This window comes from Tursiops truncatus, chromosome 3 (genome assembly GCF_011762595.2).
Source record: "Tursiops truncatus isolate mTurTru1 chromosome 3, mTurTru1.mat.Y, whole genome shotgun sequence".
In the NCBI taxonomy this organism is placed as follows: domain Eukaryota; kingdom Metazoa; phylum Chordata; class Mammalia; order Artiodactyla; family Delphinidae; genus Tursiops; species Tursiops truncatus.
This window is the reverse complement of record NC_047036.1, coordinates 135,265,444-135,292,701: the sequence shown is the minus strand read 5'-3', so window position 1 is coordinate 135,292,701 and position 27,258 is coordinate 135,265,444. Positions and strand designations below refer to the sequence as shown.

The window sequence follows — 27,258 nt, the reverse complement described above, 5'->3', positions numbered from 1 at the left end:
AGCAAAGCCCATTAAAAATTCCTGGGGAATAAAAATAGAATCCATGTAATAAAATAGTCTAATCTGTGTGTGTGTAAACGTGTGAATTGGGCAGATCAATTTCACTGTCATGCCAATGGCATCAGGCAACTTCAGGTATCTCTCGATACTAGTGGACATGTTTTCAGGGTGGGTAGAAGTATTCCCTGCTAGAACTGAAATGGCAGCCAAAGTGGCTAAAGTATTACTAAAAGAGATAATGCCTAGGTTTGGACTCCCAGGATCCCTACAAAGTGATAATGGCCCAGCATTTGTGTCTCAGGTGACAAAAAGGATAACAAGTTCACTAGGAATAAAACAGACCTTACACTCTTACACTCAGCCTGGAGACCCCAATGAACAGGGAAAGTAGAGAGATCCAATTAGACCTTAAAATGAACCTTAGCCAAGCTGCACCAGTAGACTCCAGAAAATTGGATTAAGTTTACTCCCAGTTGCCCTGCTCCACATGAAGTTAGCTCCAACAGATAAGTTAAAGGTAACTGCATTTGAACTCATGTACGTTAGACCCATTCCCCAAGCCTGAGAGAAGGGACACCCTTGAAATGGAACAACTCAAGTATACCTCTAGGTAGGAGAAACCATGAAAATCCTCACAGAATACGGTAACCAAGTGCTGCCAGCACCCACGGACCTGGCTTTCCACTCCTTCTGGCCAGGTGGCTGGGTGAACCTAAAAACCTGGAAAACCGGCAGCCCACATGACCAACTCACTCCTAAGTGGAATGGACCCTACTTGGTGATCCTAACCTCTCATTCTGCCCTGAAGTTGCAGAGGATGACTCTGTGGGGACATCATACTCAAGTGAAGAGACCCCCACCCCAAGCCCCAAACTCCAGAAAGACATACTGTGGCAATGGACCCCCCTGACTACGCGTATGAACCTCTCCCTGACCTGAAGCTTCTCTTCCAAACAACAACAAAAGTGTGACCAGGGATACTGAGGAAGGCTAGAACGTCACTGACCTGTCATGCCCAACCTGAAACAGGGAAGGACTACTAATTGCAGGAATCACTGCACTCATAGGGGTGCTAGTGACCTTGGCCAGGGGAACCTTACATAACACTGTCACCATAAAAATAGGTAACAGGGCTTCCCAGGTGGCGCAGTGGTTGAGAGTCCGCCTACCAATGCAGGGGACACGGGTTCGTGTCCCCGTCCGGGAGGATCCCACATGCCGCGGAACCGCTGGGTCCGTGAGCCATGGCCGCTGAGCCTGCGCGTCCGGAGCCTGTGCTCCGCAACGGGAGAGGCCACAGCAGTGAGAGGCCCGTGTACCGCAAAAAAAAAAAAAAAAAGGTAACAGCCACTGTGGCAACGGTGGCAAACAAGACCGGCCTTACTTTCAAACTATTCAGCATAATTTGGAGCGGGGTGAAAGAGGCCCTCCTGGCATCGCTTGGTTTTTACCTTTCCTGGGCCCCTTAATGACCACTAACTTCTTACTAATATTTGGGCCACGCATCCTAAACTGTATGGTATCCTTTGTCTCCAAAAGTTAGAACCTATAAAACTTCAAATGATGGTCGTTCAGGGCTACGAACAGGGCTGAGGCCTGGCGACAATCAAACACATCTAAAGGCTGCCGGGGAGAAGCTCTGCTCCTCTACCTGGGGTTATGACGACACCCGAAATCAGCAGGAAACATTTACAGAGATGGGCCATTGCCCCTCAGCGCCCCTCAAGAATGAGGAGCGGGACAGAGGAGGGACTTGTCACCAGAAAAACCCATTAACAATTCCCGCGGAATAAAACAGAATCCGGTAATAAAACAAAGTCTAACCTTTTTTTTCTTTTCCTTTGTGCTTAGTCTGGTTTCACTCGCTCCCAGTTGGCTGCGTGCGGAGGCCTTGCACCCAGCACTTCAGACCAGAGTTCCTAGTGCTAAAGGGCGGCACCTCACTCCTCAATCCAAGATGGCGGCGGCAGCGGCTGCGTGCAGACGCCGCGCGCGCGCGAACTGGAGCTGGAGCGGGAGCAGCACAGCTGTGCCAGCCCCGTGAGGACTCCGGCCCCTCCCCTCCCCGCTGACGAAAGCAGCCCCGCCCCCGGCCTGTTGCGGAGAGCGCGTGCTCTAGAGTGCGAGCTCGCCTCGTTTCTCCATTTCTTTTTTAACATCTTTATTGGAGTATAATTGCTTTACAATGGTGTGTTAGTTTCTGCTGTATAACAAAGTGAATCAGTTATACATATGTTCCCATATCTCCTCCCTGTGCTATGCGGCTGCTTCCCACTAGCTATCTATTTTACATTTGGTAGTGTATACATGTCCATGCCACTCTCTCACTTTGTCCCAGCTCCATGTTTAAATCAAAGAATAAAGCTTTCCTTTGTTGAAGCTTTACTCCCCCAGTCCCTCAAAACGTGACTGTATCCAGAGATAGTACTTTGAAGAGGTAAATAAAATAAGGCCATTAGGTTGGGACTTTATCCAGTCCGACTGGTGCCCCTGTAAGAAGCGGAGATCAGGAGACACGCACACACAGAAGACCATATGAAGACACAGGGAGAAGACAGCCATCTACAAGCCAAGGAGAGAGTCCTCAGAAGAAACCAACCCTGCAGACACCTTGATCTTGGACTTCTACACTCCAGAACTGTGAGAAATAAATTTCTGTTGTTTAAGACTCCCAACCTGTGGTACTTTGTTATGACAGCCCCAGCAAATTAATACAATTGGTGACTCACTTCTAATGAGTAGAATGCAGTTAGAGTGATGCTGCAGGACTTCCCAGGCTAGGTTAGAAAAGGCGACACAGCTCTGCCTGGCTCTCACTCCCACAGTGCTCACCCTTGGAACCTGGCCACTATGTGGTGAAGAGGAAGCCCAGGCCACAGGAAGAGGTGTAGGTGTGCTGGCTGGCAGCCCCAGACAGGGCCCCAGAGGGCAGCCAGCATGAATTGCCAGGCGTGCAAATGAACAAACCATGAGAGGATTCCAGCCGCCCCAGCTGAGTGGAGAGAGAAACACACTGTTCCCACCCAATCCTGGCCAAACTACCAATCCATGAGCAAAATAAACGTTGTTGCTGTTCTACGTCACCAAGTTTTGGAATGTTTCTTTAAGCTGCAATGGATTTAAAAAGAAAAAAAAAGTCTCAAGGTATCAGCAGCTTCTTCTGCCTCTCTCTAGTCTGAAGAAATACTTCCTATCTCCTCCTCCCCATTTCCAAAGAGTCCATATAATCTCCTTCCATTTGACTTTAGCTAAACAATATTGCTTCTATTTCCAAGGAGTAAGGGTGGGAGGGGGAGAGGTTTATGCCAACCAGCTTTTCTTATTAATTCACACTAATACAGCAATCTGAGTACTTTCTGCATACCGCTTTTTAAATTTCATGTGGAGGGTGAGATCTATATAATTAAGCAAGCTACTGCATCTTTATACAATAGTGATCAATACATGCAGGGTTCCCTTTGACTGCCTCTGCTCTTGCTTAATGCCAACCTTGATTTTACATTCGTACTCTGCCACATTCCCCAAAACAAACCCAATTCCCCATACCTTGGAGATGAATGCAGGTGAGTTGAATTGGGGAAGGTCAGAGGTTTATGTCACACACTACACAGGAAATCTGTTAGTCTACCATAGCATCACTACTTTCTCCAGTCTTCCCACAGTCTATTCCCTCTCCGCAGCCACCACATCACTAGGGCTCTTGTCTCCACCCCTACCCCCGTCATTGAAATTCTACCTCCCTTCTGTTAGTGTATTACACCCAGCAGAATAAAAAACCCTGGGCAGCCAAGATGGAACAGCGATGTTCCTGAAGGCTTTCAGGAACCTGTCCCTAAGGCTTTCAGCTCATTCCAAAGCAACCCAATCTCATTTTCGTGTTGTTACTCATGTTACTTGTTTCTTTCCCTTGGAGCTCAAGGAAATTGGCAAGAGTTGCACTGTTTTCTCTTCTCTTTGCTGCTCTGAGGAATGCAACCATGGCAGCCCTCCACCAAAGTCCTGAATGCCAAAGTCTACAATGGGGTGGAGAACCCAGAGCCAGTTACCCTGCATGTGGCATCCCAGTCCTGCTATGGCAGCGGCCTCACCTGCAAAAGGTACACAGCACACAGTTCCAAAATAGCAAGGAGCCAAGGCAGACGCAAGAGAAAATGCTCCCAGCATGTCCATCTTTATTTTATTTGCCAGATAATGAGTACTGGAGTCTTGTCCTTAAGCCAAAGGTAGGCAAACTGTAGCAATCATGCCAGTGGGGGGCACCATAGATGGTGGTTGGTGAAAGCCAACCACCTCCCAGACAGGCACAAGACATAACAATTATAACAGGAACTCACAGCTACCATTATTTCAGCACTTATTACGTGACAGGCATCATGCCAAGCACTTTATGCACTATCTCAATGAATACACAGAACCTAGAGGCAGGTACTATTGTTACTCCCATTTCACAGATGACAAAACTGAGACTCAGAAGATGTTAAGTGGCTTATCCAAGACTACATAGCTAATGAAGTCAGGTAACTAATGAGCAAATGAGGACAGGTCCCTTGTCTCCTAGTCAATATCAAAGGAATCTGGTCCAAGAGGGCAGGGACCATCATGCCCCCCATAAGGAGAGTTACTATTCCTGAGTACACGTGTGCTGACCCTTGAAGGTGAGGTCTCTCCTTTACCGCTCACATCAACCCTAGGAGGAAGGTGTGCTCACCATCCTCATCCTACTGATGAGGATTTTAAACAAGGAAGTGATGTGACCTGATTTATATTGTCAAAGGCCCTCTCCAGGTCTTTGTCCAGATCCCTAAAGTCACTTCCTGCTGTGTGGATAAAGGATCCACAGAAGCAAAAGCAGAAGCAAGGAAAGCAGTTACAGTGTTTGTAGTTGTACAGGTTATGAGGTGAGTAGCAGGGAGAAGACAAGGGGACTGATGAGAGATGCATGGTGGAGGTGGAAAACACAGGAATTCGGATCACTTGGATGGGGGTTAGGAAAATGAAGAACTTGAGGAAGTCTCCTGGGTTTTTGAACTGAGCACATGTGGAGCCAACCGCAGTGGGTTCAGTGGGTGGGATGGAATCAAGAATGCAGGTGTGGACAGGTAAGGTCGAGAGGTCTGTGAGTCATCCAAATGGGCTGACAGGTAGTTTTTTAAGGACTCCAGTTTTCAGGGGTCACTCTTCCATTTCGATGAACAACAGTCTGAAACATTCCTCCTCCACTTGACCACACACACGTGGATGAGTCATTTTCAATTTCTTTCCCTTGTTTTAATGCCACTCCCTGAAGAATGCTTACTGATTTGTCCAAATCCCTACAGGTCACTTCTTATCATCTTTAGACATTAGTTTATCTTGCTTTGCCTCCAGTGGAACTTTCTACAGCATTCAAAGCACAACATCAAAGTTCGCTTTCCCAGAGTTAACACCATGATCCATCCCATCATTGGTGCATGAGAACCAGGCTCACCTCCTTGTAAGACAGTAAGGTGCCCCTGCCACTGTGTGAATGCAGCAAGCCCTGATGAGAAGGCCCATCTCCCATTTCACCACAAGCTCACAAGCACTGGCTAGTAACATCTTCGCCAAGTGAAAAGTGAATTATATTTTAATTGGCATTGCAAAATATATCTTTTACAATGCAAAGCACAGTATAAACTCAAGTCCAACACATAAAGTCAGCTGACTTGCACACAGTCTACATGGTGACAATGTTTAGGACTGTAGGGATAAAGTGACATTCACTGGGCACTTGCTAACTACCAGGTACTCTGATAAACACTTTATATACCTCAGTTAGCCCTCAGAGTCACCCTCTGAAGTAGCTGCTGTTATTGTCCTTTTCCAGACAAGGAAGCAAAGGATGAGAGAGATGAAGAAACTTGCTCTTGGACTTATGGCTACCAGTAACAGAGCCAGGATTGCCCCACTGCTAAGGCTGGCATTTAGACTCTCGGTCCCCCTTCTGCCACTCACATTAGTGTGATGTGGGCATGAGATGTCCTTTCTACTCATCTTTAAAAGGTTGGAAACACACAAGGTTGGGAGAGGGAGGAGGGAAAGATGAAGAGGGAAGCAAAGAAGGAAAGAAGAAGGTGAAAGCCCTTGATTAACAGTGAGCTGTGTAAATATTTCATATTCTGATTATTTTCACCGAAGACACTAATTCAAGTGAATTCTGGGCAAGGCAGTCACTGACTGTGGGTATGGAATCTAAGCCTGATCACTTCCCACTCCTTGGAAGTCTTTGTAAAAAGAACGAGACTGGTCATCCCTTAAGAGCCGATGGAGCTAAATGATGTGTCATGTTTGGGGTCAGTGTCCAGCCCCTACTGTCTTGATTCCCCCTTCCCTTGTCCTGTCCCTGTCATCGGCCAGGCACCAGGTCAGCAGGTCGCTGCAGCAACAACCTGCTGCATCTACGAGCAGAAAACCCTGTGGCTGCTCAGGGTGAAGGCTCAGCAGCCAACAGTGGAACTTCACTGAAGTTGGGGCAAGGTCTTTGGTTTTCTTTAGATCTTGAGTCTGTGTTTATTAACCAATCTCATGCACCAGGGAGTAGAATTCTCAGGGAATGACCACTCTATTACCTGTTCCACAAAAAAGCAGCAGGGAATTTTGCACTATTCTCTCATTGATACATTTAGGATTGATCTTAATTTCAGATGGAGCGGGCAATGGCGTCTGTTTTATTTCAAGAGTAGTAGGAAAGCATTCCTTCTTCCCCCACACAATTCTTTCTTCCCCAAACCCATCAAAGAAGATTAACTTGCTCCCATCATCAACTCATTCCTTCAGAGTAAGCTCTGACCTCTTTCTGAAGAACACTTTGAAAATACAAACCCAATGATGGAGATAATCCATTAAATCTCTACGTCCTTCTGTAAACGACCATCAGACTGCTAATTTTAATTATTCAATCAATCAGGAGGAAATCACCTTGACTCTCTGTGACTCCATTTTCTCAGCCTGGAGTGGGAATAGCAGCTGTTGTCAAGATTAGATGGCACACCCCACATTCAGGGCACCATGCCTGGTACAAAGTCAACACTGAATCAGTGGCAGGTGGTGATGCTGGTAGGAATGCCAGTAGCAGCAGCGGCAGTAGAAGGAGTTAATATTGTCTATGTCAGAAGAGATGAGGAAAGATCAGACCACACTGTACCTGGAAGGGAAAGGTGTGTTCAAAGGAAAGGTAGAAGACAAAGTCACCAACTGGGCCATTTTGCTGAGAGTGATCCTTGTGACCATGTGGTAAACAGAAAGAATGATACTGATACCAACCACCAACTTAGTATGTGCCAGGTCCCAGGCACCTTGCTTCATACATTGAATTCATGCTCTTTGGATCCTCCTAAGAACTCAGTGAGGTAGGTCCTACTAATATCCTCCATTTATGATTGAGGAAACTGAGGCTCAGAGAATGAGGCAACCAGTCAGGAGGCAACAGAGCCAGGAGCCAAACCATCCTTGTCTGCCCCCAAAGCCCAGGGAGTGAACTCTGCACTGCCCCCTGGGAAGCGTATTGGTTTCGAGCAGCCCATTCTGCACCCCCTCCACATAGAGGAGGCTGAGAGGCGCGGGGAAGGGGAGCACACTCAGCTCTTGTCTTTTCAAGGTCTGGAGATCATGGCCTTGCAGCAAGCAGACAAGCCCCAGGCCAGGCAGGGCCAGCCCTGCTATCTCCTTTATTTCATCAGGCTGCTGGCGGCCAAGCACAGGAAATTAAAAGCAACTCATAGATCACAGAGCGAGGCACCAAGTGATCTCAGACAGAATCTGTCCCCCTTCCCTCCCCCTTCTCTTTCCTGCAAGAATTTGGCTCTTAGCAATTGGCTGCTGAACTTCTGCAGGGAGCCAAACTGTTCTAGTTGTCAGTACCCCAGAGGCAAATAAGGAGGTTCTGCCCTCAGAGGGCTCAGAGTCTGGGGAGCAGGCCCTCACAGTGGCAGCTGGAGAGAGAGAGAGAGAGAGAGAGAGAGAGAGAGAGAGAGAGAGTGTGTGTGTGTGTGTGTGTGTGTGTGTGTGTGTGTGTGTGTGTTGTGCAAGGAGACACAGGAAAGAGTGGTGGCCTCTATGGGACAAACTGAGCTCAGAGGTGAAGGGAAGCCCAACTGTATCTTCATACCTTCTTGCATGTTGAACTTTGTACCAGGTGCTTGTGTTAAGTATTTTTACAAACAATACATAGAGCAGCAACATCTCCTAGCTGAGGTACCCTGTAAGTGTGGACATTTGCTATTTCTGCTTGCCCAGCATCCCTTCCTCTGAGCTTAGGCGAAAGCACCCCCTTTCCTTTCTTTGAAAAGTCTCCTCTTATTCTCTCAGAAGACAGTCAATGATGACGATCAATGACTCCATGTTACTGCAGCCAAGTAGGGGGATGGATGGTAGCACATGTGACCCAGACTCCTCCATAGGACTTCCTCTCTCTGAGGTCTGATCTTGGTGGGAACCTCACTAGCATGGCAAAAAGCTGGGCTGACTCACCTCCGTGGGGATGCCTGAAGAGGTATCCTCTACTTCCTACTCAGTGTGACCTGACTATTCAATTTTCTCTTCAGTTCTGTGAGCTACACAGAATCCACCTAATAAAGTCCTTTAGTTGTTTTTTAGCCAAAATCCATTTCTGTTACTTAAAACCAAAGAACCCTAGTGAATGCTGCTGTTCTTTGAAGGTCAAATAAAAAATTGGTTTGAAACCCCATCCTACACGTGATGCACAATACTCATTCCTACCCACCCTTCTGAGGATATCTATTACCTCTTGTCTTAATCACCTGCTTCCATTGAATTATTTTAGTTTATAGATAATCTCACCATCCTGTGTGAGCTGTTTGTGCCAATACAAACAAGAAACTCAGCAATTTTTCTGCAATTTCTTTCTTTTCTCCTCCCACCAAGACCCACTTATACAGGGGTGTGTGTAAGTATGTGTGTCTCTTTACTGAAGACAGAAAATTTACAACACTCATACACAAAAAACACGCAGTCAAAAATTACACATCCCGGGCTTCCCTGGTGGCGCAGTGGTTGAGAGTCCGCCTGCCAATGCAGGGGACACGGGTTCGAGCCCTGATCCGGAAGGATCCCACTTGCCGCGGAGCAACTAGGCCTGTGTGCCGCAACCGCTGAGCCTGCGTTCTGGAGCCCGCGAGCCACAACTACTGAGCCCATGTGCTGCAACTACTGAGGCCCACACGCCTAGAGCCTGAGCTCCCAAACAGGAGAGACCACCACAATGAGAGGCCCGCACACTGCAGCGAAGAAAAGCCCCTGCTCGCCACAGCTAGAGAAGGCTCACGAGCAGCAATGAAGACCCAACAAAGCCATAAATAAATAAATAAATAAAATTACACATCCCTGTTCTTAAAATTTCCACTAATGCAAATTTCAACTTCCAATATTCCCCTGCTGGGTCCTCTCCCTTCTATTTCCTCTCTTCTTTCAAATTCCTTCTTGCAAACTCCCTATTTATTTTTATGCCAAAAAATCAGTTCTCTCTTCATCACTTTGTCCCTGCCAACTTTGTCCTCAGGGTCCCAAGATAGTTTTCCTCCAAAAAAGAATTCTGTGGCCAGGTGTTAACATAGTTCCACCCTATTACAATGATTTCTACAAACAGAATATTAGAATCAGGACAAATGACCTGTTCCAGCTCCTTCCAATAGTAAGAGCAATGATTCTGGGCTCAGGAAGGGTCACAATCCTTCCGTCTACTTTATTTCATGTTGAATTAGATGGGGCAATCATCTTTGCAAGAACTCAGGGCTCTTTCACAGGCCACATTCATTTCTACCCAGAGGCAGAGAGCCCTCTGAGGAAGGGAAGCTGTGGGAATCAGAGCCACAGGGGGGCTGAGGACGTGGCCAGGGACCAGCAGTGATTCTGGACAGGGTAGGTGTCTGGTTGGTGCCTGACTTCTCTCTCTGCTGTTTCCCATGTTAGTTTGTAAGCATAAGCCGATCACTAGACACTCAGCATCCTGAGGACGTAAGATCAACATGGTATTTACTCACCATGGTGCCCACTCAAGCAATGATCTTGGTGGTATCTGCATGGTGGGTGCTTGATCAACACCTGCAGAATTAGCATATTCATTCCCCAGAACTCATCCTTCTCACTAATGACTCATTCAATAAACATGTATTAAATTCCTTCTCTGGACCCAGCAATGGGGACAAAAGCAAAATAAAACCCAGCTCCTGTCTACAAGCATCTAAAAATCTATTGGGGGATCTATAGGGATGAAACAGGCAGTTATTCAAAAGTAGGTAGGTTCTGGGTCATGCGTCCACTTTTCAAATAGCTGTTGAGCATCTTCAATATATCAGGCTTTGTCAGTTACTTGAGATTCAAGGGAAATAAGACACATCTCTGAAAAGAAATCTGTGAGTTTTAGTATGTGTTGGGTACCTGGAGGGCAGGGAAAGTGGGCAGGGAAAAATTCACAAGCACCTAACACAATGCCAAACACACAGAATCCCCCAGCAAATATTCATTAAATGAATGGTGACTAAAACATAATTACAGAATATGATACATGCCACAGCAGAAGCAAAAGGGTATTGTGGTTAACTGCTTGGAAATCAGAGAACATCTTTCAAAATGTGATGGCACCTGAATCTTGCCTGAGCAGGAATGTGTGTTGAGTGGACCGTGAGTTTGGTGGGGGTGATGGGGAAAAGTGAGGGATGAAGTTGGAAAAAAAAAGTCTGGGACTGTGTTGCTGATGGCTTTGTATGACATACTAACAACTGAAAAACAATCAGCCCTGTCTTCTAGGCAGGGCTCTGAGCCTCTATGTATCTATGTTTTCACAGCAGAGAGTAGAAGGCACCACTCATCCACTTGATAACAGAGTACACAAGAACATAGGGTTTAGAAGCAAGCAGACCTAGCTTCAAATCCCAGCTTTGCCACCTTTTTAATAGTGAGATGCTGGGCGAGTAACTTAACCTCTCTGAAGGTCAATAGTTTCATCTCCAAAACAGGAATCATAACACCCACCCCAGAGGAGTGTTGTAAAAGATCAATAAGCTAATGTACCATAAAATAGAGTGCCTGGTTTAGAGTGCGTATTTTTTAAATTAAATGGCTGTTTTGTTATCACTATTGTAACAATTATTACTACTGTCATTATGTTTGGAATAATGTTGCTTCTCATCCATCCCCTACTGCCTACAAAGAAAGTTAACTGTGAGGCCTACCTTTTCCAGATCGGTCATCTCAACACAGCAAGTGAATTTAGATCAATCATTTGATGGGAGGTGTGATTACTCACCAAGAGAAATCCTCCAAGAGCATGTGACCCAAGTTCCCTCAATGTACCATAAGGAGACTGAGGCTTGGCCCTGGTCCCACAACTGCTTGGAGAGAACTGGGTGAATCCCTGAGTCTCCAGACCTCTATCCGGTACCCCTCTGGGTACAGTTCACTGCCTCCCAGTTTACTCTGTTGCTGTGGAGACAGGGCCAAGATTAAAATCAGCCTCAAATGCCAACCCTCCAATTCCAAGTCCTCCTCACCAAGCCCCCTCTGTAGGGGCTGCTTTCCTCACACTCTCTGCAGCCCCTACAGGCAGCTGCTCAGTGTCTGAGAATAGACTCTGCCCCTGAGCCCTCCTGACCCCTTGAGGAAGACGTGAGAGGCCCCGCTCCACCAGTGTCAGCTTACAGTGGGAACAAGGCCTGGGGACACGGCCAGAGACAGGCCGCCACCAGCAGCGTTACTGCTTCCCCAGGCTCTCATCCCCAGCACAGATGGCTGCTGCGCTGGCTGGCTGGCCTCCCCACGGCATGGGCTTGTTTCTCACCGGCAGGCCTCAGCAGGTCACTCTGGAGTCAGCCATCCTCTGGCAGGTACTCAGGCTCCCGTGGCTTCACAGAATTCCCCCCTTGGTCTGGGGTCACTGCTCTCCTCTGGATGAGAAGCCCAAGGGGAGACCCTCAGCAGGACAGGAATAGCTCAGCTTTTCCTGGAACTCCCCCAGTAGTTCTCCAAACCCTTCCCTGAGGGCTCAAATGGCCTGGACAAGCCAAGCTAAGTGCCAGGCTGCTATTCTGTCCCCTTTGTGAAACTCAAGAACTTGCTATCCCACAGTCAAATTAAACAATTCCTTATGCAAAAGAGGTTATTTTCTGCATCACAGATCCCTACCCACAACTGGCATGACTTACTGATAGCCGAGCTGTAGACTGGCCAAGGCCCCGTGGGAGTCAGCGGCCTAGCCAATGGGACTCTCCTGGACTGGATGGTGACTGGCCAGCTGAACCAATCAGATCCTCCTTCATGCCCTGCTTTATTCCTATATACATATTGGGACCTTCTATGTTCCAGGAACTAGGCAGGGTTCCAGTGATACAAATGTAAAAGGGGCTTTGTAGATCCTTTTGCCCTTAGTAGGAACTCAGTATATGACTCTATGCCTTATCAGTAACGTTGACTGGCTGTCAGATTTTGTGGTGACATATACACGTCTCATTTATAAGGTAGCCGTTAATTTAAACAAACCGATCAATTTATTAGGGGGCCTGACTTCAAGAGGAGCAGAAACCAAACCCAATCTGGCTTAAGGAAAAATCAGAATTCTCTGGCTCATATCTTAGAAGGTCAGGAGTAGTATGTCCTCAGGAAATCAAATGATGATATCACCTCTCCCACCCTTCCCCCTCTCTCCTCACCCCATATCTCAGCTCCCTGCTTCTCTCCATGTGTTGGATTCATTCTCTCCTAAGATGGAAGAGCTTTATCCACACAGCAGGAGACCAGGCAGAAGCACCTCCAGGCTTCGTCAATCCAGATTAGCAACGCCCAAGGAGAAAGAAGATTTCTCTCTCCCAGAACCCACGAGTAAAATTTCAAGAGAAGGACACCAATAAACCAAACTTGGATCACGTGGCCACCACTGAGCCAACTGCTATGGCAAGGGAATGAGATACTACGATTGGTCGAGCTTTGGTCACATGACTCTCCTTAGCCACCCCCCGCCCCCCCCCCCAGAACCAGATGCTGTGAAAGAGGAACAGTTCCTGAAAGGGAGTGTGCCCTTTCCACGGGAGAATGGAACAGATGCTGAACTGGATGGAGGGGAGAGGGCAAGGGAGAAATGTCTGTACACAAGAAAGAATAAAAGAAAAAGGCCATGTTCTATAGAAGAAAGAGTAGGGAAGGCTTAACCAAAGAGCAGTTAGCTTTAAGTTTGTTTCTAATGGCCAGCTGCTTTAGAATATAGAAAGCATGAATATATTTAAAAATATATAACAGATTGGCAACTTTTATAGGACATATAAATGTGGTGATTCATCCCAGAGCTTATTCCCAAGGGGACAGAGGACAAACCAAATATCTTTTGAGGGGAGTAGGAGAATCCACATCTTTTGAGTATCTGCTGGGGTGCTGGGCCTTGTGCCTCCACATTACTCATGAAGCTATAGGGCCATCCTACGAGGCAGGTGCTATTGTTTCCCTCCATTTTCAGGAGAGGAAAACTGATGCTCAAAGAAGTTTGAAAAAAAGAAATCATCTCACTGGAGGCCCCACAGCAAGTAAGCAGTAAGAGCCGGGATGCGAACCCAAGTTTATCTAATTCCAAATCTTGTGCTCTTTCCACAAGTCCATTCTGCCAGCCAAAGGCAAAATATAGCCAGATGAAAGGTGGAGGGGCAAACAATGAGTCCCTCTTCTATTTATAGACAGAGAACAAAATGAGACAGCCCCAAAAGGCAGAAGTGCCAAACAGCTTTTCCAGGTCCTTCATGAGGACATTCTTTGCTCCCAAAATGGAGATGGCACTCAAAAGTAAGATTACACGTTAAGAAGTGCTGGCAACGGCCAGGAGAACGTGACCAAGAAAGAACAATGGATTCAGCGACCCAGAGGTCATGAGTGGCCTGCGAGAGGCTGCTTCAGTGGAGGAGTGTGTCCGGACCCCATATTTAAAAGCAATTAGAGCAAGTAACTGGTCTAGACATGGAGGCTTCAAAGACTGACCTCATTATTTGAAAAATCTGGCAATAAATGTGAAGATATCTGCATATTTTAAAATTACAGGGAAGCAATGACTGAAGGAGAAGGGTTAAAAATTCAGATTTTGATGAAAACAAGTGTTTACCTTATTTACAGACTGAAAAGTACTAGAAGGAATATGCCATTAACAACAGGAATAAAAACCCAAATTAATTTGACCAGCTGAAATCCTAGGCCAGGGACACAGTGAGTCTGAACACAGTTCTTTGTTGGTTTATCTTCCTGACACTATTTTCCAGTCCTTTTCTGTGGGTGCCAGGTGCAGCCTGTTACCACATAAGGTGCCATATAAAGGGTCCGGCCTCTCTTACACTTTATTCCTCTAGATGCAGTAGTTGATTGATTTGGTGTGACTCAAGCCAAGTCAGCCAGTCCCTCTCTAGGACTGACATATGGATGTTAGGGAGAACAGTCCTCTCTCTCCACGAGGTTAAGCTGGGATCACACAGCAAGGGACAGGTACAGGCAGCTCCCAGACTCATCAACCCAGATTAGCTGGGCCCAAGACAAAAGAGGACTTTTCTCACCCAGTATTCACACATAAAATCCAAGAGAAGGCATGGACCTTGTGAAGGGAGCCCATTTTTAAGAGAATGAGGCCAGCCCAGAGAAGGAGAGAGACAGACAGACAACATCCTTCAAAACTCTGAATTCAACCATATTTCCTCTCCATCCTAGACTCTCCCCCTTTTTTTAATAGAGTTTGAATTGAGCTTTTGTAGCAACCAAAGTAAAGCTCACTAACATAACTCTCATCCAAGCGTCAATTAACAGGATGGGGTGTTCTGTGAATAGAAATGAAAATTATGACCTGCCAGAGCCACTGAGAATGAATATAATTAAAAAAACAAAAAGACACGGGTCCCTGTCCTCAAGGAGTTCATAGTAGTGGCAAGTTCTTTTGCTCTCCTGCTGTAAGTAGGAAACCTCTCAGAAATGTGGGTACTGTACTATCAGCGTGTGTGTGGTCGGGGGGATGACAGGAAGAGTCTTATAGAGTTGCAATCCTCTTCCAAAAGAAAAATAATAATAGCCAAGCTAATGATTGAACTTGACAAATACACAGAGAAGCCAGGGGGGTGGTACACAAAGCTTTGTATTTGAGACACCTCAGGGCCTACGGAGCCCCTCAAGGGGCCTCTAGAAGTCTCTTCTCTCTCACCTATCTGCTGCACTTTCCTGGGGCTGCCTTGTCCTCTCGGCTGTGAGGGCCCCTCTGCCCTCCTTCCTGAGCTTCCAGAAAACCAGTTCCATTCATTCCCATGAGCAGCTGGAGGGAGTCGAATCAGATTCCCTTGAGGAAGAGGCTTCGGGTCACTTCATCAGAAGCCTAACAAATTTTTCTCTACCTGATAATGCCACCTCTCCTCTTGTAGCACCTCTTCCAGGAGATATTCCTCTACTTTACCAAAAACATTCTCCCAAAGAAGAGAGTTAGAAAACAGAAGAGAATTGGAGAGGGATGAATACTCAGGCTCGTCCTTAGAAGTCAGCCCCCTGAGAAGACCACAAAGTGAAGAATTCTGGTCAGTCCCCCCTCCCTGTCACCACAAAACAATGCCAGCTCTTATGCTTGGCACATTGCTTACAAATGATAAAACCACACTTAACACCTAATAGATATCATTTTTTTAAATCCTACTATAAAAGATTTTTTTAACATACATAAAAGACCTACAATAAGGAGAGGTTTTAAATTGATAGATTTCATTGGGTTATAGAATTATTTTCAAACTCAAAGACCCCCTGCTCTGTCTCACATATGTCTCACATAATAAGGATAAAACCTCTGTGGTGGGCCATTTGGCAATGTGTTTCAAAAGCCTTGAAAATGTTCATGTTTTTTGATCCCGCAATTTTAATTCCAGAGCATGGCCTCTCTGAGCCTCAGTTTCCTCATCTCTAAAATGAGGGTGATAATAGTAGGTACCTGATAGGCTGGTTGTGAAGATTAAATGAAACATATGTAATGCCTTAGAATAGTGTCCAGCATATGGTTATATACTATATGTGTTAGCTAAGTAAGTGATCACAGATAGGAGTAGAAATACATCTCAGTATTATTTCAATCAGCAAAATTTTAGAAAAATGTCTAATAATAGCTAATAGGCTAAAAATAATTATGGTGCATGCATAAGATGGAAAACTACACAGCCACTTTTAAAAATCATGTCATAGAAGAATCTTAATGATTTGGGAAGATGTTCATAACATATTGTTAGGCCAAAGAAAACAAAATCAGGTTTCTTTTTTTTCTTCTTTTTTTTTTGTGGGGGGGGCCACACTGTGCAGCTTGTGGGATCTTAGTTCCGTGACCAGGGATCGAACCCACACCCTCAGCAGTGAAAGTGTGAAGTCCTAACCACTGGACCGCCAGGGAATTCCCAAAATCAGGTTTCAAATGGTATATACAGTATGATCCAAATATAAAAATAAAAAATACAGGAAATACTTCAAAGTGCTACTGGCAAGTATCTGTAAGTTGATTGTTCAGGCTTGCCTGCACACTGGAATCACCTCTGAAATTTAAAAAAACACTAACGATACAGGACCCCATCCATAGTAATGCTGATTTAACTTGGCCTGGGATGTTGTTGCCTGGGCCTCAGGATTTTTATTTTCTTCTGTGTGCTTGGTTTCTTTCTGCAAACTTTTTTCCCGAAATTTTCTAATATAAACATGTATCCCTTTTATAATTAGAAATTAAAACCATAAATGCTATCCAAAAACATTTCAATTACTCCCAAGAGTAGCTGACTAAGCAGCTATGCCAGTCCCTGGTTTACCAGGTTGTTTTCTTCCAGGGAGGGCTGGGATGGGACAGCTAGGGGAGCTGCAGTTGGCAGAAGACTGAGAGTAGGCAGATTCAGAGGATGAGTCACTGCCCTGCAGAGCAGACCTGGGAGGGGGCGCTCGACGGCGGTGGGGGGGGGGGGGGCAAGGTGAGGATGCTGGACACTTGAGGGGCTGGGGCAGGAGACAAAGAGCCCATGGCCAGCTTTGCTAGCTGAGCAACTGTGCACAGACAGCTCTGTTATTTATGGCCCTTCCCGTCTGAGGCCTTGCTCAGTGCCCATTGTGATACTGGGGTTTCATTTATGTATGTCAGAATCATGCTTTCTCTTTTTCAGCACAGGCTTTTGGTAAGCACTGAAAGGAGAGGGCACAACAAGGAGAGGAAGCAAAGGAAGGTCCACAGCTGCTAAAAAAATGATACTGACAAAAAGTCCAGGGCTACTGGTATTTTTTTCTCTCTGTGTCTAATATTAAACGTTTTGGGTCTGATGATTGAGCTTCTTCAGCCAGTATAGCATTTTTTTTTCCATTCATTCAGCAAGTCCTTATTGAACTCTTACTATGTGCCAAGCCCTGTGCCTAGTACTTTTCATCATGTAATTCTTATCTAGAGCTTTAAACAAATGACCCAGGTGCTGTGGTTAGCTTGCCTTGTACAGATGAAGGATTTGCAGCTCAGGGAAGTTAACGGCCTAAAATCGCCCAGCCAATGTTACTCATCACCATCATCATCAGAATGGATGGCTACCATTTACTGAGCGCCTCCTCTGTGCCAGGCACTATACTAAGAACTTTATACTCATTTTTCATTAACCAGCCCACTCCCTTACCCCACTCCACCTCCACCCTGCCCCCCAACAATAGCCCTATAAGACAGTGGTTATTATTATCCCCAATTTACAGAAAAGTAGGCACATAGAGGGAAATTTACCCAGCTTTTAGGCAACAGCAAAGGATTTATATCCAAATGTCAAACTCCTGGGCTCTTATTCTTAAGCCCTAAGTTATGCTGCTTCCACAATTTAGTGACCAAGCTTCAGAAGTCAGGCCACCACAAAAAAAAAAAAAAGAAGTCAGGCCAGGCTTGATGCCCTCAGTAGGCAGTATATTAAATGTCCATCGACAGATGAATGGATAAAGAAGATGTGGCACATACATACAATGGAATATTACTCAGCCATAAAAAGAAATGAAATTGAGTTATTTGTAGAGAGGTAGATGGACCTAGAGTCTGTCATACAGAGTGAAGTCAGTCAGAAAGAGAAACACAAATACCGTATGCTAACACATATATATGAAATCTTAAAAAAAAAAATGGTACTGATGAACCTAGTGGCAGGGCAGGAATAAAGGCGCAGACATGGAGAATGGACTTGAGGACACAGTGGGGAGGGGGAAGCTGGGGCGAAGTGAGAGTAGCATCGACATATATACACTACCAGATGTAAAATAGCTAGTGGGAAGCAGCCACATAGCACAGGGAGATCAGCTCGGTGCTTTGCCACGACCAGAGGGGTGGGATAGGGAGGGTGGGAGGGAGGCTCAAGAGGGAGGGGATATGGGGACATGTGTATGCATATGGCTGATTCACTTTGTTGTACAACAGAAACTAACACAGTACTGTGAAGCAATTATACTCCAATAAAGATCTATTTTAAAAAAATAAATAAAGATACATCAATTAAAGATGTTCACCTGTCTTGGCCTGTTCTCAGTACCTGAGACTGCTACATCCTACAAGCAAATAGTGTGAGAAGCTGGAAATCTACTCCAATCTAACTTGCTTTTTTTAAAAAAAACTCTAATTCTCCTTTTAACTACTATCTCAGGCATGTGCCCATTATCATCCGAAAAGCTGTGGCAGAAGAGAATTATGGGAAGATGAAAGAGAAGGCAAGAAAAGGGCACCTGCTGGTTGCCACGGTGAAATGTTCACAGGAAGCAGAAGACAGCCATTAGCATTCAGTTTAATGGTGTGTTTAGCCCCATCCATAACTGGAAGTGTGTTTACTGCTTCGTATTTCCTTTGTGACAGGGAGCCACAAATCTCATTCTCCATATTGAGAGCAAGTTAATGGTTCGAATTATGCATCCACTCACACTGTTCCTCAGCCAAAGGATGGGGCAATCAGAGTTCCCCGCTTACCCCAGGCTGTGCAAGCAGATACCTCGAATCCTGGTCCCAAGTGGTTATTGATGATCCAGAACTGCTAGGGATGTGGCCCAGAGTACCACCACACTGAAACTGAAAAGCCCCAGGAACACTTCATCCCAATGCTTTCCATTTAAATGGCACTTTACAAGCTGTTTATCTACCCAGCACCCTGCAGTGTTGTCAAACTCCACTGCCCACACACTGCAAATGGGGATACTGAGATAAAGGTACACCACTTGCAATGTGAATCAGCCCCTTCCAAGGAGGAAGTGGAAAGGTTCCTAACCATGAGGAATTTGCTAACCCCCTCCTGACCTTCTTCTGCTGCTCCGGTGGTCCTCAAGCTTGGAAACCTGTCAGAACCACCTGCGAAGCTCCACCTTCATTCAAGATCAAGAGCATCAGAGTCTTTGGGGGTCAGACCAGGCATCCCTAGCTCATGAATGCTCCTCAGGTGATTCAGATGTGCAGCAGGGAGTAAGAACCACAGCTCCCATCCCTCCATGGTTTCCACTGCCCCTGACTTACACATCTGGCATTTTACTCCCCCTGCCAAACAGACATCTTCATCAAGCCAGAGTTTCCGGAAGACAGTGTGGTCTGGTGGTTAGCATGTTGCTGCTGAGGCCCGGCTGGCCTGGGTTTGAATCCCAGCTCTGCCACTACCTGGCTATGGACAAGTAACTCAAACATACTGGGCTGCAATCGTCTCATTTGTAGAACCAGGATGGGAATAGTGGCTGCCTTAGAGGGCTGTCAAGAGCATAAAGTTCCAGCACACACTTAGTGTTCAATAAATGACAGCCATCACCACAGGTAACCGCGATCTAAGCCATTTCTTATGGAAAATGAGGGGAAGGAGGGCTGTCCTGGCCCAGTGGGTTTCCATTGTGGGCAAATGAAGCAACGCCCAACTTAATATTCTCAAAGCACAGTTTTCAGCACGCAGTGGGAGGATGGATTTTCCCCTTGTTTAGAGAGAGGCCTGACAGCAGCAACAAGGACCTCAGACTGTGTATTTGAACACAGTCTGAACAACCCTGCCCTTCTCTTTTCAGGTCCTGAAAATACTGAGGCTGGGTATTCAAAACACCCAGATGTAAACTAGGGGAAAAAACAAACAAAAATGAAAAACCATCAATCACCTGGTTTGGGGCAACACAGATAGATTCAGATAACTGCCCTGATTTTCCAGTTTCCACATAGGCATATAGGTTCCTCACAGACAATAACAAATATGCATTGAGTGCTTGCTGTATACCAGAGCCAAATTGTTCCCTTCCACACATTGTCTCGTTTAATTCTCACAATAGGCCCCTAAGACAGATGCTATTTTAAGTCAGCGACCAAGGCTCAAATAGGTTATATGATTTACCCAAGGTTACACAGTAAGTGGCAAACTTGGGACCTAAAATCTACAAGCCCCAATCTTAAACAATATACTGTACCCCCTCCCAGGTTTCTGTTGGGCAGAGTAAATACGTGGTGATCACCCCATGACCAGTGGATTGTAAAGCCTTACCTGCAACCAGGCACCAATCCCCAAAATCCAGCTCAGCAGCCTGACTGTCACCTACCTCCCCACACTCCCTGCTCCCTTTGTTCACTGAAGGGCCTTTGGGAAATAACAACAGCACATTTGCACAGAAGTATTGGAGTCCCACAGAAATAACACATTACCTGAGGACCCCCCCATCATCACGATGTCAGCTTATGAAGCAATATCTCAACCTCTGCTTGCAAGACCCTTCAAAGCTAGTTCCTACCTCTGATTACATTCCTGTCCTCCAAACAATCCTGTAGGTAGCTGTGTTCCCATTGCAAAGAAAAGACAAATGCAAGAAGGAGTGAAAAACTAGGGACAGAAAAGAAGCCAAGCACTCTGCCTCCTAGTTGTTCTCTCTCTCTTCTTTTTTTTTCTTTGCCTCTGTTGTACATCTTTAGGGAGGTGATATCATATATTGTAAGAATGGCAAATAGACAGCACATGTACCACTACCACTAGACATCCCATCTCACCCCTTGCAGACATTACTAACTGATCTCAGCATTCTTCCCACTAAGTCAGGAAACTGCTTCAGAATTCTTCTAGCTAAAGGGCTCCTGGAAGCAACCGCCAGTCAATTAACGCTGGCACTGCAGATAAAGCATATTCTATTCCTGGCATAGTGATTAAGAGCCTATATACTTTGTCAAACCCATATTAGAATCCCAGCTCTGACTGTGTGACCAGGAACATGTTACTTAACCAGTCTGAGCTTTAGTTTTCTTATCAGTAAAATAAAGATTGTCATACTTCCTTGAGAGAACTATCATTAAGAGGAGAAATGCATATACATCTCTGGGCTCCTTGCCTGGCGCAGAGAGAGTGCTCGGTAGACGTTATATATCTACCCCATTCCTTAATGAACATTTTTTGAGCATTACCATGTACTACCCTGCCAGGAGCTGGAACTACAGGAATGAACAAGTTAGATAAGGTTCCTGATCTCATGGCACATTCTAGTGGAAAGAGCAGGGGTTTTTGTAAATAATTGCTTATCAAATAATTTCAGCTTGTGATAAGTGGTATGAAAGAAGAGGGCTGAGTGATGAGATAAAGAACATCAGAATGGGGTGGGCAGCAACATGGGGGGAGTCTCAGACGCTACAGAAAGTTTCACCCCTCTCAAGTGCCAGCCCTTGAGTCCCTGGCAGAGGAAAAAAAAAGTGGAAATGGGACCAAGTGGTATTTTGAGGCACTGTGATGTTAAAGGAGGCAGGTTATTCATGGTGCCTCTCCCCGCCACCCTCTGGCCCTCTCCTGTTTGATTGGCTCTAGCCCCAGGATGAGAGAAATAGAACACTCAGTGCTGTATTCATGTGCTCTGATGAGGCCCCTTTTAAGTCCCAGCTAATCTGTTGCAATCAGCCTGCAATCTGCAGTGCAGACCCAGCTACCCCAGCAAATCAGCCCTGGCCCCCTGGAAGCCAGCCTGGCACATGACCCCCTTCCTCTCTCATCCTCCCTCTCCCTTCCCTGCTCCCACCTCCACAAGTTCCTCTCTCCACTTTTTCTTACCCTCCTCCTCTACTTCCCCATGCCTGTGGGTGCACAGCCCTCTGAGGCTCTGCAGCCCCTTTGACAACTACTCGCTGCAGGATTGGATTTCATTCCCAGGTATGGGCTCGACAGCCCGAGACAGAGATAAGAATCAATGCCCAAGAAAGGGACATCTTAGGGAGATGTAGGTCTGGGGGCCACCAAAGGGTGACCCTAAAGGTATGTGTTCATTCAAAGGAAGGCATAACCAAATAATAATCATCTGCATGTGTGTGATGCTTGACAAATCATTTTCATAGCATCTTTCTTCCAGCAACCTTGAGAGGCTTTAGGCAGGTGGGGAAACTAGAAGCTCAATAGTACCAAGTCTTGCTCAGGGATTTTCAGCTGGCCAGTGGAAGAGCCAGGACCAAAACCTGTTTTGTTTTGTTTTTTAAACAATCCCTTCCCCAACACACACACACTCAAAAATCCAGAGTTTTCTCCCGCTGCATCAGTCAGGGTTCTCAAGGAATTAGTTCACATGATTGTGGAGGCTGGCAGGTACAAAATCTCTAGGGCAAGCCGGCAGGCTGGAAATTTAGGTAAGAGTTGATGTTACAGTCTTGACTTTGACATCCATAAGGCAGGCCACGCAGATTGGAAACTCTGGGGAAGATTTCTATGTTACAGTCTTGAGACAGAATTCCTTCTTCTCTGGAAAACTTCAACTGATTGGATAAGGCTTGCTCATATTATGGAGGGTAGTCTGCTTTCCTTAAAGTCAACTGATTGTAAATGGTAATCATATCTACAAAATACCTTCACAGCAGCAACATCTAGACTGGTGTTTGACCAAACAACTGGGCGTCATAGCCTAGCCAAATTTACCATTAAAAATTCACCATCACATTCTCCTTGGATCATTTTCATGCATCATTTCACTTAATCCTCACAATAACCTATGAGGGGGCTGCTTTGCATTTTACAGATGAGGAAACCAAAGAGATATCTCTTTATCTCAAAGAGATAAAGTCACTTACCAGGTCTCTCACACAGCTCAGGTGACTAAGCCAGGACACCACCTCCCATTACAGAGACTTCTCAGGATCCCAATTTATCCCTAAGGAAGGCAACAGTTTACACCTAATGTCAGATAACTAGAAAATAATGAGACTTGTATTTGGCATAAACATATCAGAATTTATATACAATGTAGTGAAGTGATCCTGAAAGGCATTCAAGTAATGCTTCACTTATTTATATTTTAGTATATGTGCTGCCGAAGCGAGCACTTCACTTATTTACAGATGCCTCTCTGGGCCTTCTTCAAGACATTTAAGGGATACACAGAGACTGTCTGGAAGAATACATACAAAACCTGGAAGGAAAGCTGGGTGGCCGGGGGACAAGGATGGGAAACAAGCTTTTCACCGCTTATCCTATAGTGCCCTTTGAAATGTGAACCACGCAAACGTGTTGCTTACTCAATTAATGAAATTAAAAATAAATAAGTAAAAAACACAACAAAAAAATTGTAAATGAGCCTACAAGGACCTCAGCCTCATGACTGCTTACTTGCACTTTGCTCTAGACACAGAAAAAAGCATGAGGCAGGCAGCCGTGTCAGCCAACCTGCTCATCAATACTCAGCTCTCAATGACTCTGGCTTCTTCCAAAAATCAGAACCACTCTTAAAGAATGAGGATTTGCCAGCAGTGAGGATATTCAAAGAATCTGCTTCAGGCTCTGAAAACAATTCCAAGAGGAGTTTGAAAATCCTTTCCAGCAAAAGCAGTATCGTTGGAAAAAGTGTGCAACACCCCCAAGGTGATTCTTTGAAGGACAAGAATTCACTGGGCTGTGTAAATTCATGTTCCATTCTTTTTCTTTTCTTTTTTCTTCTTTTTTTTTTTTTTTATCTGTCACACTACAGTCTTCAAGTACCTGATCAAATACCACATGAAAGAATTAGACCAGAATTGCAAAATCAAATCCCTTCAGGCAGGAGGCATAAATATTTGAAGCTCTCAGGGAATATGATAACAGGGACTTGTGGAGACCACAGGGAAAAGACCCTGCCTGCCCGCCTGAAGCACCCACGATCGACTGTATTTAAAACAGTGTGCTGGGCAATGATCTCATCTCGGACCAGATTTGGCCATAGTCTACCATTTTACCGCCAATGAACTAAGGATTTCTCTTTATGGACACGAGAGAACTGAAGCCAGCAGAGAGTTACAAGGAGGAAGATTTCAGATCGCTGTAAGGACTATAAGTTTAAAAAGGAGACAGCAGGCCCAAAATGGAGCCACTTATACTAATCCCAAGTCACCAAACCGAGACATAATACCTAACTTAATTACAGTTTCAACCTCTTCCAGGAGTGGGATCTTAAACCAGTCAAGACTCTTGCTGTCCCATAAAGGAAGGTGATTTTGCCACAGACAATCCACTCTTTGCTAGTAACTTGTCCTGCCCCCTTCTGCCTGTAAAAGTCTTTCATTTTGTACAGCTCTTCAGAGCTCCTTTCTTCGTGCTCGATGGGAAGCTGCTCAATTCATGAATCACAAATAAAGCCAATAAGATTTTTAAAATTTATTCAGTTGAATTCCTGCTTAAGGATTGGATCATGTGATCCAGGCCTGTGCAATCATTGTAATTTTATCCCAGGGGGCCGCAGTGATTGGTGCAGGGATGTGCACATGACATAAGGTGGTGCAATCAGAGTGAGTACAGATACCTGTATGGTAGTTTCAGGAAAACAACCCTCTTTTCCACTAGACTTGGACATGGAAGATGTAGATATAGAGATGCTGGCAGCCATTTTGCCACCATATGAGCCTAAAAATGAAGAATACCTGGAGGACAGAGAATGTAAGAGATGGAGAGAGACTGGGTCTAGAGCCTCGAGATCAAACTTTCTCCGGATTTTTCTGTTATGTAAGATGATATACTATTTTGCTAAAGTCATCCTGAGTTGTGTTTTCTGTCATTTATCACCAAAATAGTTCTAATGAATATATGTGCCAGTAGTAATGTGTTCCTTTGGGTTTGAGAATTGAGAGATTCTAAATCTTCCAAAATTCCCCATGAGGATGTAAACACTTTGGGGAGGGAGACTGATAGAAGGGGAAGAATCTAAGACTTATAAAGATGGCAGGGGCTTCAGGAAGTTCCTTTTCAAAAACCCCAGCGATTTTCAAGTTTTAGTTCAACAACAAAATGCTTTCTCAGAGAATGTCATGCACAGAATCCTAGATAGACGTGAAGCTATCTTTTCCTGCTCATTCCACTCTGGTTGCACAAGTTCAGTGGGAGTGCCATTAGGCCTTTCCACATGCTGTTTCTACTATCTAAAGACTTTTCCTGCTCACCATTTTCCCCCACTCACCCTAAGCCAGTTCACTAAATAAACTATCAACCTCTGGATAATGCAGCTTAAACGTCACGTCCATTGAGATGCCTTCTCTGAAGTGTGAGGTTGGGCACCCTGCTAACATGCTCCCATATCACCCTTTACACCCCCACTATAGCACACAGAACATGCTGAGTTGCAAACTCACATCTTTATCTGCCTGCCCACCTGGAATTTGGCTCTGAGGGTACTGATTGTGTCTTGCACACTTCCATGTATGACATATATCATGCCCAGAGGTATTTGATAAATGGATGAGTGAATAAATGGATGAATGTGATCTTGTGCCCCCAGGAAGCAGTAGCCATCTTCTTCTTCAGATCAAAGGTCATGTTTTAACCTCAGCTCAGATGCTGAGTTACAGAAGTCACAATTAAGAGCAGTCGTCCCTACCTGCCCACAAACTGCCCTTCCCCACTCTGTGTGTGACAATTCTACTTGAAAGTTTCATTTCTTTGAGTTAAGGGATAGCAGTCTCTTCTCTAAGCACAAGCATCCTTTAGATGAGTGACATCAAATCCCGTTAGGATGTAAGCTCCATGAAAGCAGGGATTTTCTTGTCTCTGTTTTGTACACTGAATAGTGTCTGCCCATAAGAGGGGCTGTATAAACCTTTGTTAATAAATACATGAATCAGAGAGCATTCAAGTTTGAGGGAACTTAGAGAGCAGATTGTTCAATGATTTCCAAAGGACTGTTCAATTTTAAAGATTCACAGTGCACATTAAATAGTAAAAGCTGGGCTTCCCCGGTAGCGCAGTGGTTAAGAGTCCGCCTGCCAGTGCAGGGGACATGGGTTCAAACCCTGGTCTGGGAGGATCCCACATGCCGCGGAGCAACTAAGCCCATGCACCACAACTACTGAGCCTGTGCTCTAGAGCCCGTGTGCCACAACTACTGAAGCCCGCTCACCGCAACTAGAGAAAGCCCGCGCGCAGCAACGAAGACCCAATGCAGCCAAAAATAAATAAATAAATAAATTTATTTTTTTAAAAAATAGTAAAAGCTAATAATTCCTGTGGTAATGATGCCTGTTTAAGTTTGTTCAGCCCAGAGTTTCCTAAATTTATTTCACGACAGAACATGTTTTTGTTTGTTTGATGGCTTTAGTGCAATACCTATTGACATCCCATGAAACTAATGTTCCAAGCAACACACTTTGGGAAACGCTACCCTAGTCCAATCTGCTCATTTTTAAGTGGAGTCAAAATGGTTTACATCTATACAATGTTTGTTCGTTTTTTTTAATTTCAAAGGCTTGCTTTGGTACTATCTCTTTTAAGCCTCACAAAATTCTGAGAGATCACTGAGATAATATCCCTGTTTTGAAGATAAGGAAATAGAGGTCCAGAGGTTAGGGATTTGCTCAAGGTCACACAGCTAGTTAGTGACAGAGATGAGAAGAGAACCCAAGTCTCATATAAATCCAGTTATCACCAATGAACACCTTAGCAGGTGTCTAGCCAATCTTTTTCCATACCAGGAAAGCATGTTGAAAGCAGCATCTTTCTCAAAGAAACCCGGAATGGATCATTTTTGCTTGAGGAAGACAAATATTCAAGAATAACAGAATTCTTGTTAAGAATTTGGATTGATTTTCCTCCTTACTGACAACCTCAAAATATTAAGGATGACCCCAAGAATCCTGCTTACCCTTACTGTCTGTCACATGCATTCTTCAAGCCCAGAGGTGGCACCTTCATGGCATACATGCCATCCCGGCCCCTCCCTTGACCTAATTCATACCAGCCACTAAGGCTGGGCATGGCCTGAGACTTTCTGAATCAAGCACTTCAGGCAGCCACTATGGACAGATCAGAGCTGGCCCCAAGTTGAAGTCTA

General features: G+C 45.2%; 1 protein-coding gene across 9 annotated transcripts in view; it reads right to left on the bottom strand.

The window, feature by feature from the left end:
- ADRA1B (adrenoceptor alpha 1B) overlaps positions 1-27,258 on the bottom strand; it is a 627,213-nt gene that overhangs the window by 494,578 nt on the left and 105,377 nt on the right. The window contains exons 10-11 of one of the 9 annotated variants that reach the window (XM_073802761.1): positions 23,042-23,121; positions 11,813-11,918 (exon numbers count right to left, since the gene is read on the bottom strand). The exons of 7 other annotated variants lie outside the window; for them this stretch is intronic. The gene's annotated coding sequence lies outside the window, so the exon portion shown is untranslated. Of the gene's footprint in view, positions 1-11,812; positions 12,131-23,041; positions 23,122-27,258 lie in introns of those variants that run through there. One more of the 9 variants, XM_073802769.1, reaches the window with a different exon arrangement.